This window comes from Loxodonta africana, chromosome 24, assembly GCF_030014295.1.
Source record: "Loxodonta africana isolate mLoxAfr1 chromosome 24, mLoxAfr1.hap2, whole genome shotgun sequence".
In the NCBI taxonomy this organism is placed as follows: Eukaryota; Metazoa; Chordata; class Mammalia; order Proboscidea; family Elephantidae; genus Loxodonta; species Loxodonta africana.
Window position 1 is genome coordinate 29,968,577 of NC_087365.1, and position 15,148 is coordinate 29,983,724.

The window sequence follows — 15,148 nt, forward strand, 5'->3', positions numbered from 1 at the left end:
ATGGGCTCCCCAGGCCCCCCTGACGCCGGCGGCGACATCTTCCCAAGCTAGTGCGAAGGGGCTCAAGGAGGGCCTGCGTCTCCCGGACAAACTCAGGATCCGCTGGACGGTTACTTTGCTGCTATAGCTGGACGGGATGGCACAACAGACGTTGATCAGTTGCAGAGGTGTCTAACACGGTCAGGCATTGCTGGAGGATACAAACCTTTTAACCTGGAGACTGGTCAGCGGATGGTTTCGATGCTGGATAGAGACATGTCTGGCACAATGGGTTTCAATGAATTTAAAGAACTCTGTGTTGTACCGAATGGCACTTCACCAGTTTTGACAGGGATAGAAGTGGAACGGTGGGTCCTCAAGAATTACAGAAGGCCCTGACGGTTATGGGATTTAGGTTGAGCCCTCAGGCCGTGAATTCAATTGCAAAGAGGTATAGCGCCAATGGAAAGATCACTTTTGATGACCACATTGACAGCTGCGTCAAACTGAGGCCTCTCAAAACTTTCAAGAAGACAGGATACTGGTCAGCAAGGTGCTGTGAACTTCCCATATCATGATTTCACTCAGTGTGTCATGAGGGTTTCAGTCAAGAGCAAACTGTACGAACGTAATCAACATTCCTCCCTGGGCTCTCCCTTGCCTACCCTGCCTTCAGTAATATGTGTGAACTTCCGCTACCACTTACCCGTAACAGCTTGTTGTAAAGGTTTATTGCTTCACCTACAGCTTAAGTTTTGTGTTTAGTTTTGATAATAAATTCTTTGGAATTTCAATAATATGTGATCCAGACTATGACATCATTTAAAACTTCCACGAGCCATTGTCAATCATGCCTTATATTCTTGCTAACCCACTTTTATGCAAATTTAAGTATGCACAGGTTGAAGGTGCATTATACAGGTTTCATTGGAAGCTACTAAATATTACTAATCAGATGACAGCTGTTGTCTTCTCCCAAAGGGGCTTTTCCATGGCATTGAATGTTTTAATGTGTGGGGTACTCCTCTGTACATGGTTTAGACTTGGATGTAAAAAGAACGTCTATGTCTGCATTCACTTTGGTGGGAACTCAGTACACGTTTTAAGGCTTACAGATACTCTGACGGCTGTATGAATGGACAGGCAACATGAGAGATTGTTAGCCTTCTCCTTAAAGCCTACTGAATAATTTGAGTGGTAAATGCTATCTATCACCAAGTTCCTCTTTGTCATCCTCCATGTAGATGTTTGTTAAATAGACTTAAAAATTTCTGTACTGTATCATCTTACCTATACAGAAAAGAAAATTGATAGAAAAAGACTAAAGGAATAGGTGAAAATATTAACTATGGTTATTTTTGGCTAATTGGATCTAGGTGACTTTCATTTCCTTTATACATGTCAGTATTTTCCAAGTTCTCTATGATATAATGTGTATTTTTTTTTACAATCAGAAGACATTTAATTTTTAAAATATTAATACATCTATTTTTGTATATGTCACTTGCTCACACTATATTAAATATATAGCCTACAAAAGGACTGGGGAAAAAAGATATGTGCCCAGCAATGGTGCCTGGCTAAATTAATCCCAGTGGGTAATGAGAGCCTGACCAGCTGTGAGAAAGAGCCCAGCCCCTGCTGCCCACCAGGCCCACCTCACACCTCACCCTAACTGCCAGCCCTCTCTCCTTCCACTCCAGCTATTGACCATTACAGGTCATTCCCCCGCCTGGGACTCTTGCCCTGAAAGTGGCTGCTGGCTCCCTCACCCATTTGCTCCCACAACTGTCTCCTTTGCCATGAGACCAGAAAACTGGATGGTGCCCAGCTAGCATTACCGAATGTTTTGATCAAAGATTTTATAGAAGACTTATTCAATATTGTACTGGAAGTCCTAGTCAGAGCAATACCAAAATCAAACCCACTGCCATCAAGTCGATTCCAACTCTTAGTGACCCTATAGGACAGTAGAATTGCCCCCATAGGGTTTCCAAGGCTGTAAATCTTTATGGAAGCAGATTGTCACATTTTTCTCCTGTGGAGCGGCTGGTGGGTTTGAACCACCAACCTTTCCGTGAGCAGCAGAGCACTTTAACTGTTGCACAACCAGGGCTCCTGAGAGCGATAAGGCAAGAAAAAGAAATAAGGTATCCAAATTGTGAAGGAAGAGGTAAAACTGTCTCTATTCATAGATGACATGATCCTATATATAAAAAATCCCAAACAATCTACTAAAAAGTTTATAGGACTAATAGAGGAATTTAGCAAAATTTCAGGATACAGGTCAACACACAAAACTCACTTGGGTTGCTATATACCAGCAATGAGAAATCTGAAAAGGAGATTAAGAAAACAACTCATTTATAACACCATCTAAAAGAATAAAGTATCTAGGAATAAATTTACTCAGGGATGTGAAAGGCTTATACAATGGAACTTATAAAACACTGCTGGAAGAGACTAAAGAAGACCGAAATCAATGGAAAAACATTTCGTGCTCATGAACTGGAAGACTTAATAAAGTCAAGATGTCAATACTACCCAAAGTGATTTACAGATACAATGCAATCCTGATCAAAATTCCAACAGCATTCTTTATAGAAATGGAAAAACTAATCCTCAATTTTATATGGAAAGACAAGAGACCCTGAAGAGTCAAAGCAATTTTGAAGAAGAAGAGCAAAGTAGGAAGCTAAGATAAAAAAAATAAAAATAAAACAACAAGGAAAATAAGCATTAGCAGGGATGTGGAGAAATTGGAACCCTTATCCACCGCTGGTGGCAATACAAAGTAGTACAGCCGTTATGGTGCCTGGCAGTTCCTCAAAACACTAGAGGTAGAGCCGCCATATGACCCAGCAATTCCACTCCTGGGTATATACCCTAGGGATTTAATAGAAATGACACAAAGAGACATGCACACCTATGTTCATTGCAGCACTGTTCACAATAGTAAAAAAATGGAAACAACCCAAGTACCCATCAACAGATGAATGGATAAGCAAAATGTGGTACATACATGCAATGGAATACCACTCAGTGATAAAAATGAGTTCCTGAAACATCTTACAACATGGATGAACCTGGACAACATTTTGTTGAGCAAAATAAGTCAATCACAAAAAGACAAATGTTGTATGTTCTCACTTTTATGAAATGACATGAATAGGTAAATACACAGAGGCTAATGGTCATTAGTGCTTACCAGGGGTGTGAAAGGAGAAGGGGGAAGTATTCTCGAGGTAGTAGTCACTTTTTGTTTATAATGAGAAAGGTGGCAATGAACGTGGATAAAGTTTGCGCAGCTTGACTAATATAATTGATGTCAATAAGCTGCACATAAGAAAAAAAGAGAAATTCGCAACAATAACAACAACTAAAAAAGGGGGAGGGGAGGTGTGTTAGTTATCTGTTGTTGTTGTTGTTAGGTGCCGTCAAGTCGGTTCCGACTCATAGCGACCTATGCACAACAGAATGAAACACTGCCCGGTCCTGTGCCATCCTTAAAATCATTGTTATGCTTGAGCTCATTGTTGCAGCCACTGTGTCAATCCACCTCCTTGAGGGTCTTCTTCTTTTCCGCTGACCCTGTACTCTGCCAAGCCTGATGTCCTTCTCCAGGGACTGATCCCTCCTGACAACATGTCCAAAGTATGTAAGACGCAATCTCGCCATCCTTGCCTCTAAGGAGCATTCTGGCCGCACTTCTTCCAAGACAGGTTTGTTCGTTCTTTTGGCAGTCCGTGGTATATTCACTATTCTTCGCCAACACCACAATTCAAAGGCGTCAACTCTTCTTCGGTCTTCCTTATTCACTGTTCAGCTTTCACATGCATATGATGTGATTGAAAATACCATGGCTTGGGTCAGGCGCACCTTAGTCTTCAGGGTGACATCTTTGCTCTTCAACACTTTGAAGAGGTCCTTTGCAGCAGATTCGCCCAGTGGAATGCGTCTTTTGATTTCTTGACTGCTGCTTCCATGGCTGCTGATTGTGGATCCAAGTAAAATGAAATCCTTGACAACTTCAATCTTTTCTCCATTTATCATTCTTGTTTTCTTTATGTTGAGGTGTAATCCATACTAAAGACTGTGGTCTTTGATCTTCATTAGTAAGTGCTTCAAGTCCTCTTCACTTTCAGCAAGCAAGGTTGTGTCATCTACATGACACAGGTTGTTAATGAGTCTTCCTCCAGTCCTGATGCCCCGTTCTTCTTCATATAGTCCAGATTCTCGTATTACTTAGGTATCTAGTGCTGCTATAACAGAAATATCACAAGTGGGTGGCTTTAACAAACAGAAACTTATTTTCTCACAATTTAGCAGGCTAGAAGTCTGCATTCAGGCTGCCGGCTCTGGGGGAAGATTTTCTGTCTGCGTTGGCTCTTGGGAAGGTCCTTGTCTCTCTTCTGAGCTTCTGTTCCTCCAAGACCTTCATGTGGCTTGCCATCTATCTTCTGCCATCTCTGCTTGCTTGCTTCGTTGCTTGCTCAATCAGCTTTTTTAATATCTCAAAAGAGACTGACTTAAGACACACTCTATACTAATACTGCCTCATTAACATAACAAAGAGAACCCCATTCCTAGATGGGATTACAACCATAGGTATAAGGGTTAGGATGTATAATACATATTTTGGGGGGACACAAATTCAGTCCATAACAGGGGGGTTATAGATGCTAATTCTAATAAGATATAACCAGTCACCTCAATGGATGGGTTCTCTTGGTTTGAGGGCTTAGGATCATGGTCTTGTGGGACAATCCAGTCAATTGGTATAATATAGTTCTTAAAGTTTACGCTCTACCTCTCAGTATGGTGAGTAGTGTCTGGGGTCTTAAAAGCTTACAAGCAGCCCAAGATGTAACTATTGGTCTCTATTTGTCTGGGACAAAAGAGAAGGAACCCAAGAATGAGAGAAAGAACCATACTATAGGACTAATTGTCTCCATGAACAACTGCTTTCTCTACCTTTAGACTGAAGAGCTAGGTGGTGCCTGGCTACCACTATTGAACATTTTGATCAGGGACATAGAGCTTCCTAATAAATTTTCTAGGCTGTAATCTTTACAAGAACAGATTGCCAGGTCTTTTCTCCCTCGGAGCACCTGGTAGGTTCAAACCATCAACCTTAGAGTTAGCAGCGTAGCCTCTAACCACTGCACCACCAGGGCTCCTTTCTACCTTTTGGAAACAAATTCCCAGGCCTTTCTTCTGAGGCTCCTCCGAGTGGATTTGTACTGCTAATCGTTTGGTTGTAGTCAAGTGCTTAGCCATTTGCGCCACCCTGGGACTGGCTATACAAATACACACTCATGAGAACCCAGTGATGGCTGCCTCTGGGAAGGGGACTGAAGGACTGCAGGTCCACATATGTCACATATCAGTTAAGAAGTAAAAACAGCCTAAGAGGTGCTTGTGAGAAGATGGCCTGAGGTGAGACCACAGCAGCAGAAATTCTGGTCGGACCTTCCGAACTTCCTAGTGGAGGCAGGAGGGGAGTAGTCCTGGGAGGAAGGGATTTGGACCTGGGGCAGCCTTGGCAGTGGCTGTTGAAGTTTTAGATGGAGGGCACAGAGAGGATGAGTGCCCTAGGCTCCCCCAGAAACAAATCCCTGCATCCTAGAGACCCGAAGTGCTTGATACTAAGGCTTCCTGAGCATCTGCCTGCTGAGCAAGGGATGCAGTCCCCTCCCCAGGCCCAGTAGGCTCCGCTCATCTCTCGCTCCGACCATTCGCTGGAGAGCAATTATTTACTAAATGAATAAATGTCTTGGAAAATAATGCAAAAAGCAGGCTAGAATTCTTAGTAGAAGTTAACATGGAATGAGCTTTTACTAGGCACCAGGCTCTGTGTGAGCCATTTTACACAGCGTGGGTGTGGACTTTGAGCCTGGGTTCAAATTCCGGCCTACACTTACCGGCTATAGCATCTTGAACAAATTGCTGAACCTCTTTGAGCTAGTTTCCTCATCTGTAAAGTGGAGAATAAAACTAGCACGTGCCCCATAGGGTTGACTTAATCAGACATTAACTTAATTGATTAATTAAGACTTAATTAAAGAACTATATGGGATCGAATTGGGACATTAGCTATTTGTATTTGCCGGGGTACCTCAAGAGGCATCAAAGACCAACTTTGGCATATATCCATGTATCAGCTGTGTGACACCATTCAAGATTCTTGACTTCTGGGCCTCAGTTTTCTGTTCTGTAAAGTGGGGATGTTGTTGTTCTTAGGTGCTCTTAAGTTGGCTCCAACTCATAATGACCCTATGTAAAACAGAATGAAACAGTGCCCGATCCTGCACTGTTCCCACAATTGTTCTTATGTTTAGCCCATTGTTGCAGCCACTATGTCAATCCATCTCATTGAGGATATTCTTCTTTTTTGCTGACCCTCTACCAAGCATGCTGTCCTTATCCAGGGACTAGTCCCTCCTGATAATATGTCCAAAGTACTTGAGATGAAGTCTTGCCATCCTTTCTTTTAAGGAGCATTCTGGGGATACCTACCCCTACCCATTGCTGTCGAGTCGATTCCAACTCATAGTGACCATATAGGACAGAGTAGAACTGCCCCATATGGTTTCCAAGGAGCGCCTGGTGGATTTGAACTTCCTACCTTTTGGTTAGCAGTCGTAGCTCTGAACCACTACACCACCAGGGTTTCCATTCTGGGGATAGTGACAGAAAAAAAAATATATATATATATATATACAGTCATCTAATCAATTATGTCATGGTGACTGCATGTGTTATAGAGCAGAACTGCTCCAGAAGGTTTTCTTGACTGTAATCTTTAAGGAAGCGGATCACCAGGCCTTTCTCCTCTGGCATTGCTGGGTAGATTTGAACCGCCAACCATTAGATTAATAAACCAAAGACAAAAACCGTTGCCGTCAAGTGGATTCCAACTCACGGCAAACCTACAGGACTGAGTAGAACTGTCCATGTAGGGTTTCCTAGGCTATAATCTCCACGGAAGGCGGCTGTCACGTCTCCTCCTACTGCCCCCGCCTCCCTGTTCCCACCCCCCACCCCGCAGGGCAGCTGGTGGGTTCAAACCTCCAACTCTTTGGTTAGCAGCCTAGCGCTTTAACTGCTGCGCCACCAGGGCTCTTTAGGTTAATAAACCCGTTGCCATCTAGTCGATTCCGACTCTTAGCGACCCTATAGGACAGAGTAGAACTGCCCCATGGGGTTTCTGAGGTGGATTAGAACGGCCAACCTTTTGGTTAGCAGCTGATGTCTCAGCCACTGCTTAACTCATTACCTTTGAGTTGATTCGACTCATAGCGACCCAATAGGACAGGGTAAAACCGCCCCATAGGGTTTCCAAGGAGCGCCTGGTGAATTTGAACTGACGACCTTTTGGTTAGCAGCCAAACGCTTAACCGCTACACCATCAGGGCTCCACTGCTTAGATGAGCGCAAACCGTTGGCGCCACCCGTAGTGTTTTCCCCAGGAGGCTACGGTGAGGCTTAAATGTGTCAGTGCGTGTCAAGCCCTGGAATAACAGCGCCTGGCACAGGCTCAGCGCTCAGCGCGCTGTGGCTGTTTAATTTCCGCCCTGTGAGGAGGGCGCTATTATTATCCCCACTTTACAGTTTACACTTGGCCTTAAAAGTAACTTGCTTAAACTCCAGCGTTTGAACCAAGAGTTTCCGCTCCAGGGAGCCCTATTCCTGTGTGAAAGGGATTATAACAACTACAGAGTGGAGCCAGGGACCCCAGGGTGGGGCCAGGGGCAACCTTCTGGGCAATTCTTCTGCCCTCTGGGGGTCAACGCTCGTGAACTGGGGAGCAGGAAGTGCTCGATAATGTCAGCCATTTATTGTTTCTGTTGTCTCCTCATCTTGTTTCTCCTCGCAGCGGGGCTCTGGCCAGGTCCCCCGCACACAGTAGGCGCTTGGTGGAGCCGGGAGCTCCGCCCACCGTCCTCCTCCCTTTCCGTCACCTCGAGGTGGAGGCGGGCAGGTTAATACTAACCCAGCCGCCGCCTCGGGCTCCTCCCTAGCAGTTCCACTCCGGGACTGGACCGGCAGGTACGCGGTAGAGCCAGGCGGCCCAAGTCTGCGAGGGTACAGCTGCAGGTACCGGGGGCGAGCCGCTGGCACGATTAGAGTACGGGGCTGGGTGGGGAGGAGCGCATGTCTGGGCACAGCGGATGGCCTGTGGCTTTGCCCTTAGTTCCTGGGCGGAGGAATAGGAGGGAAGGAGGGCCTCTTCCTCAGCGCCAGCCGCTCGGGTTGGGGTTGGGACAGACCCAGCTGAGCCGGCTCGGGTGGATTCCAGACCCCTCCTGCCCCCTCAACCCTCAGCCAAAAGACTGGGTCCCCGCTGATCCCTCCCCAGCTTCTTCTCCACCCCATCGGGGTATCTAGACGGCCACTGCTGCCAGGTCAGCTTGAGCCTCCCAGCCTGGTGTGGGGCTAGGAGTGTGGGAACCAGCACCATGGGTGAGGGCATCCCACCTGGGGGAGGCTGCTCTGCCAAGGTCAGCCCCGTGGGAGGTGGAAACCTCCCCCCCAGGCCCCGGGGGAGAGGAAACAAAGGAACTCACAGTCTTGCAGGCCAGCCTGCACACTCTTTATCTTGGGCATTCTCCCTGGCAGCCAAGCCCAGCCAAGGAGCATCCCCAGAGCCTTACACAGTTGGAGAAACTGAGGCCCAGGGAGGGCAATGGTCAGGGAGTCCAGGCAAGATGACCGCCACAGCCTGGGATGGGCACACACAGCCACCTCTCTGGGCCTTGGTTTTCCCCATCTGCATGATGGGGACATTGAGTTGAGATGAAATCCATGGGGACTCAGCTTGAAGGTGACGAACAGTGGAGAAGGTCTCCTGATAGCCTCCAGCTGATATCACTTGGGAGTGGAGCCGCTGCCTGCTGACCCCTGCAAAGCAAGACCAGCTGTGGTGCCAGGGGGTTGGGTAGCCCAGCCCTTGGCTAATCAGATGGCCACCTGGGTACTGGGGGAGAACAGGACCCTGCTCACATGGGGAGTAGTAACCAAGCCGACTTAAATAATAAAGCAGATGGCTGGAGCAAAGGCCTGGGTAGGGCTGCATGGGCTCAGAGGGCCAAGGGCAGACAGGGCACTCCTGCCTGCTGGGGGAGGAGATGGCCCAAGCCACACACTCCTTCCACCCTTTCTTTTACCCAGCCTGCCCCGCCTTTGAAAGATCTTGGTTTTGATGCAAGAATGAGGGACACCTTTGCTCTGGAACTGAGCCCTCTGGTTTCTCTGTCCTTCAGGGAGGGTCTTAGCTGCCTCATTCAAAGCCTGAGATCTCTGGCCTCTTCAGTCTCAGAGGAGGCCCTGGGTTCTTGAGAAGCAGATATGTCTTGGAGACTGTACCCCATTTCCCCCCCTTCCTGGCCCAGTGATGGGGAGGCTGAGGGGAGTGGAAAGGGAGCCTGCCCTACAGCCTCTTGATAAACCCTTCCCGGTCCCCTCATCCCCAGTGCCCTGCTCAGACTGGGTTAAGAGGGCTGGGTCTGCAGTCAGACATGCCTGAGTTCAAATCTCAGCTCCACATGACCAGCTGTATGACCTTGGGCAAGTTATTTTCCGTTTCTGAGCCTCAGTTTCTTTGTCTGTAGAAAGGATAGAATCATAACACCTACCCCAAGGTTGTTGAGAAGATTTGATGGATAATATGTTTTACACACTTAAGAGACACCTGCGCAGGTAATAAAGAGCAGCTATTGTCATTATTAAGAGGTCCCTGGTTAGCGAGAATGGTTTGTACTCAACTACTAACCTAAAGGTTGGTGGTTTGAACCTACCGGCACAGAGGAAGAAAAGTCTGGTGGTCTGCTTCCATAAAGATTACTGCCAAGAAAACCCTGTGGAGTGGTTCTACTCTGCAATATATGGGGTTGCCATGAGTTGGAATCGACTCTACAGCAACAAGTTTGGTTTTTATTATTATCATCATCATCATCATCTTTTTTGTCTGGATTATTATGCCAGCTTCCCAACGGGCTAACGGGCCTCACTCAGGCTTCCGCCCTAGCCCCCTGTTATTCTCCTCACAACAGCCAGCGCGATCCTGTTAAAAACTAATTCAGAGCCTGTTCCTCTTCTGTCCAACAAAGGAGCTTCTGGCTCAGGATAAACACCCAAGCCCTCACGCAGGCCTGCAGGGCCCTAAGTGACCTTCTGCTCACCTCCCGACCCCATCTCCTGCCCTCTCCCCCTCCCTCCTGCTGCTGCAGCCGCACTGGCCTCCTGGCTGCTCCTCAAACACCAAGATCTATTTCTGGGACATGCCAGGTGCTGTCCTACCCCAGGGCCTTTGCACCTGCTGCTGCCTCCCCTTGACCACTCTTTCCCCGGAGGGGCTCACTCTTGGACTTTTTTTCCCATGACCCGCTTTAAGACTGCAACCCCCTTCCTGCCTGTTCCTCCCAGCTCTGCTTTCCTCCACACCCCTTATCATCAGCTGACTTGCTCTTTATTTCTAATTTTTATTTTGCGTAGTGTCTGCTTCCTACACATTCCTGAGAGCAAGGGATGTTGTCCAGCACATGGTAGATGCCCGATAAATATTGGTAAAATAAACAAATAAGAACTGCAAGGTCACTGTAGAAAAAAATAGGAAAGATAGAAATGCCTATTTTATAAATGTCCCCAACACTGAGCTTCCACCATTCTGAGCCACTCCTTGGTTCTCTGAAAACTCCAGGCCTTAGAACATGCTGTTCCCTCTGCCTCAGACACGCCGCCTCCTCCCATCGTCATTGCTGGCTGTTCCTCACTGTGTCACCCAGATCCAGGAGCACATGGCACTTTTGAGGAACAGAGGTAGTTCAGTGGGGCTGACTGTGAGTGGGTCAGGGCAGAGAGGCCAGAGAGATGGGTCATCCTGCCCCACCATGCCTATTTTCCAGATAAGGAAATGGAGACTCGGACCAAATCACTAGCCTGAAACTACACAGCTATGGTGGCATCTGGATCAGACCTCTGACAACTCAGCTCTGTGGGGAGGGGGGATTTAGGCTTTGTGTGCACAGGACCCGTTGCTCATAAAATGAAATTTAAACTCCTTACCTGCCTGGTCTGCCCTCATCTCCCCATCAACCCTCTGCTCCAGTCACACTCACCTTAGGACCTTAGCACAAGCTGCCTATCTGTTCTTTGGGTATTTTTGTTACTTTTGAAATTTTAAAAATATTTATACCCAACAGACAGAAAGGGCCACGTAAACCAGAGACTACATCATCCTGAGACTAGAAGAACTAGATGGTGCCTGGCTACAACTGAGGGAACACAACAGATAACCCCTAAGGGAGCAGGAGAGCAGTGGGATGCAGACCTCAAATTCTCATAAAAGGACCAGACTTAATGGTCTGACTGAGACTAGAAGGACCCCAGAGGTCATGGTCCCCAGACCTTCTGTTAGCCCAAGACAGGAACCATTCCCAAAGCCAACTCTTTAGACAGGGATTGGACTGGACTATGGGATCAAAAATGATACTGTTGAAGAGTGAGCTTCTTGGATCAAGTAGACACATGAGACTATGCGGGCAGCTCCCGTCTGGAGGGGAGGCGAGAGGGCAGAGAGGGTCAGAAGCTGGCCGAATGGACACGAAAATAGAGAGTGGAGGGAAGGAGTGTGCTGTCTGATTAGGGGAAGAGCAACTAGGAGTATATAGCAAAGTGTATATGAATTTTTATATGAGAGACTGACTTGATTTGTAAACTTTCACTTAAAGCACAATAACAATTAAAAATACATATGTATTTATATGTTTGATCCAGCTAGAATTGATTTTTTTTTCTTTTTTTTGGTGTAAGAAGTTAGAAAGATATAACCTCCCCGCCCAAATGACTACCCAATACCAAGTCTTACTTTATTTTCTAACTGGCTCTATGCAGGAAAGCTGCTGATGTTTGTAAATGTGTAACCGGCCACTTTGCTGAACTCTCTCATTAGTTTAATAGCTTTTCAGATGGCAAAGGTAACCGTCTCTGTAAATTCACCTCCTGCCTTTAATTATTTACTTATTCTTCCTTTTTGGTGCCATTATTTATCACCTCCTCTATAGCCTTGTTTATGCTATACCTTCTTCAGCTGCCAAGGCCTGGCACAGCGAGTCAACGCCCTACCACTCTGTGCCGCTCTGTCCACTTCTTTCGGCAAGCCTCAGGCTGTTTGGGGAATGTTATTGGGAATACTGATGTCATTACAGTTTGACTCCACTGTGAACTGTAGTCTTTATCAATATGAAATCACTCTGGATCTCAATTTATACTTTTGGCACCAAAATCTATATCAAGACCCCTTCCTTCCTTCCTCCCTCCCTCCTTCCCTCCCTTTCTCTCTCCCTTCCTTTCTTTCTTTGCATTTCTCTGGAAGTTTACCCCCATTTATTCATAACCTTTTGGTGTCTCTTTCTTTCAGGTGTGTCTGAACAACTAATTTTGGTAGATTTCTGTTGTTGTGATCCATAAGGTTTTCATTGGCTGATTTCCTTTTTTTCACTGTGCATTAGGTGAGAGTTTACAGAGCAAATTAGATTCTCATTTGATAATTTATACACAAAGTATTTCATGGCCTTGGTTTCATTCCCCACAGTGTGTCAGCACTCTCCCCAGCTCCACCCTGGCTTCCCCATTTCCCCTCATCCTGACATTCTTCTCCTTCCTGCCTTCTCATCCCTGCATTTGGACAAATATTACCCCTTTGATCTCACACAACTGATTGTTCTAAGGAGCACATTCTTCTCGGGTATCATCGTTTATTTTACGGGCTTGTCAATTTTGGAACTGGAAGGTGGTCTCCCAGGATGGCTTCGGTTACAGGTCAGAAGGATGTCTTAGGGCCATAGTCTCATAGTCAGGGGTTCCACCAGTCTCTGTCAGACCAGTAAGTCTGGTCTTTTTTGTGAATTTGATTTTTTGTTGTACACTTTTCTTCCACTCTGTCCGGGACCCTCTGTTGTGGTCAGAGTGGTTGTTAGTGGCAGCCAGGCACCATCTACTACTTCTGGTCTCGGGATCACGTACGATGTGGTTCACGTGGTCCATTAGTCCTTTGAACTAATTGCTCCTTTAATCTTTGTTTTTCTTCACTCTTCTTTGCTCTGGATAGGAAGAGACCGACAGTTATATCTTAGATGGCCGCTTACAAGCTTTTAAGACCCCAGATGCTACTCACCAAAGTAGGATGCAGAACGTTGCCTTTATGAGCTATATTGTACTGATTGACATAAATATCCCCTGAGTCTATGGTACTTTGCCTTCGAGCCTAGGAACTTCATCCCACAAGGTGTTTGGTTATGTCTAAGAGGTTTTCCTGACTGTGCCCCTTGTGTGCTCTATTGTCTATATTAACATATACAGTCATATATGTAGAAATATCTACCACCAAACCTGTATCTGCAGGTGGCTATGCCCCTTTATGGTAGATTTTTGTTTTTGACCTAATCCTGGTTGGGACAGAACCTGAGTTTCTGAGTTAGAACATAGACAGTGCAGGAGGTAAATATATTATTCATTAGTTTTTGGTTACTAATAGTTGGTCAAGATACATCCTTGAACATATTCCTCTGTACATTTGAGTCACTGTTTTGCTGGATATGAAATAGGTAGAGCTTCAACAAGATGAAAGTTCATTTATAGCTTAAACAATATTAAACAAACTGTTCAGGGCAGGCAGCATAGTCCTGGTATGGCTACTCTGTTCTACCAAGTCCTGAGGGATCTGGTCTGCTTCTAAACCCCCATCCCTCATAGTAAAAAATGGCTGCTGAAGCTCTGGCCATCGCATCCGAGTTCTAGACAGGAGGATGGCAGAAGGCCACACTCCCTCATTTTTTAAAGAAACTTCTTGAAGTCCCTCATCACCTCAGTGGCCAGAGCTTAGTCGCAAGGCCATGCCCGGCTCCAAGGGACTATAAGACAGCTTGTCCTTTAGCTGAGTGGCTATTTGCCCAACAAAAAGTATCAGGGCTCTGTAACAACAAACGAAGACGAGAGTGACTACTGGGAAGTACTGAGCAGCCTGTGCCTTGGAATATCACACAACTTCCTACCTTTTTTCACATTCATATTGTTTCACCAATAATAGGCAAAGATCTGCCAGGGTTGACACAGGGCAGGTTTATTCAGTGGGATTTTGCATGCTTTATGCCAGACGCTGCTCTCAGGTGGGGGTGGGCAGCCACTACCTGGTTCTGGGTCTTCTCAGACAGTGCGATGGAAATTGAGAGGCAGTAGCTGGAAAGAGGTCCCCCTCTCTTCCACTCCACTGTTCCACCAGGGAAGGATTGCCTCCGCTCTGCAGCTGATGAGCTACCTGCCTTGGCCGTGGCAGGGTGGGAAGCTCCACCTCCAGGATCCAGTCCCAGCCACCCTGCTCCCTCCCTCAACTCCGCCTCTTCCTTCAGCCTGTCCCTTGTGCCCGGGCTCTGCAGCCAGCACAGCTTTTCCTGGCTCTCCTTTCTTGCATCCCTCATAGCGTGGAGCACAAGGTGAGGCACAAAGCAGGTGTTTAATAACCCCTTGTTCGTTGATTAGAAGGAAATGACGACAATATTGCCATCAGGAATCACTGTGTTGTGGTGTCCAGAAATGTGTTCAGGGTAATCGTATTTCAAACACAATTGATATGTTTGCTGAAGTACCGACATTTGCTGAAATAGCTAACATTTACTGAGCACTTACTGTTTGTTTTTTTTTTTTTTTTACTGGGTGTCAGGCACTGTTGCACACTTTACGTGTTCATCATAATAACAATTGCATCCTGTTGAGACTGGGAGTTTCCCCATTGGGCAGGAGAGGAATCTGGAGCTCTGGAGGTTATGTCACCTGCTCAGCTTCTAAGGGTTGCAGGGGGCATTTGGACCCAGGCATCGGGCTCCAGACGCTACTTCCCTACTTCAGGGAGAGCAGTAAGCTGGCTGGAGGCAGTACATGAAGTTCTGGACTTAGAGGCCAAAGAGCTGGATTCCAGCCCCAGTTTGCCTGGACAAGCCACATCTCTCTTTAGAAAATGAGGGTGGGGCTTAATCCCCAAACCCAAAAAAAAAAAACAAACCTGTTGCCATGGGGTTGATTCTGACTCATGGTGACCCTACATGTTACAGAGCAGAACCTAAGCTCCACAGGGTTTCCTTAACCGAAGCAGGTCACCTTTCTTCAGCAGTAC

At 46.5% G+C, this 15,148-nt stretch overlaps 1 protein-coding gene and 1 pseudogene across 3 annotated transcripts in view; both read left to right on the forward strand.

The window, feature by feature from the left end:
• Window positions 1-8,260, forward strand: LOC100654027 (sorcin-like; annotated as a pseudogene).
• The window catches only part of SLC52A3 (solute carrier family 52 member 3), a 21,972-nt gene continuing 14,150 nt past the window's right edge, over window positions 7,327-15,148 (forward strand). The window contains exon 1 of one of the 3 annotated variants that reach the window (XR_010319236.1): window positions 7,327-8,079. The gene's annotated coding sequence lies outside the window, so the exon portion shown is untranslated. The remainder of the gene's footprint in view (window positions 8,080-15,148) is intronic. The other 2 variants (XM_023550115.2, XM_023550116.2) reach the window with 2 other exon arrangements.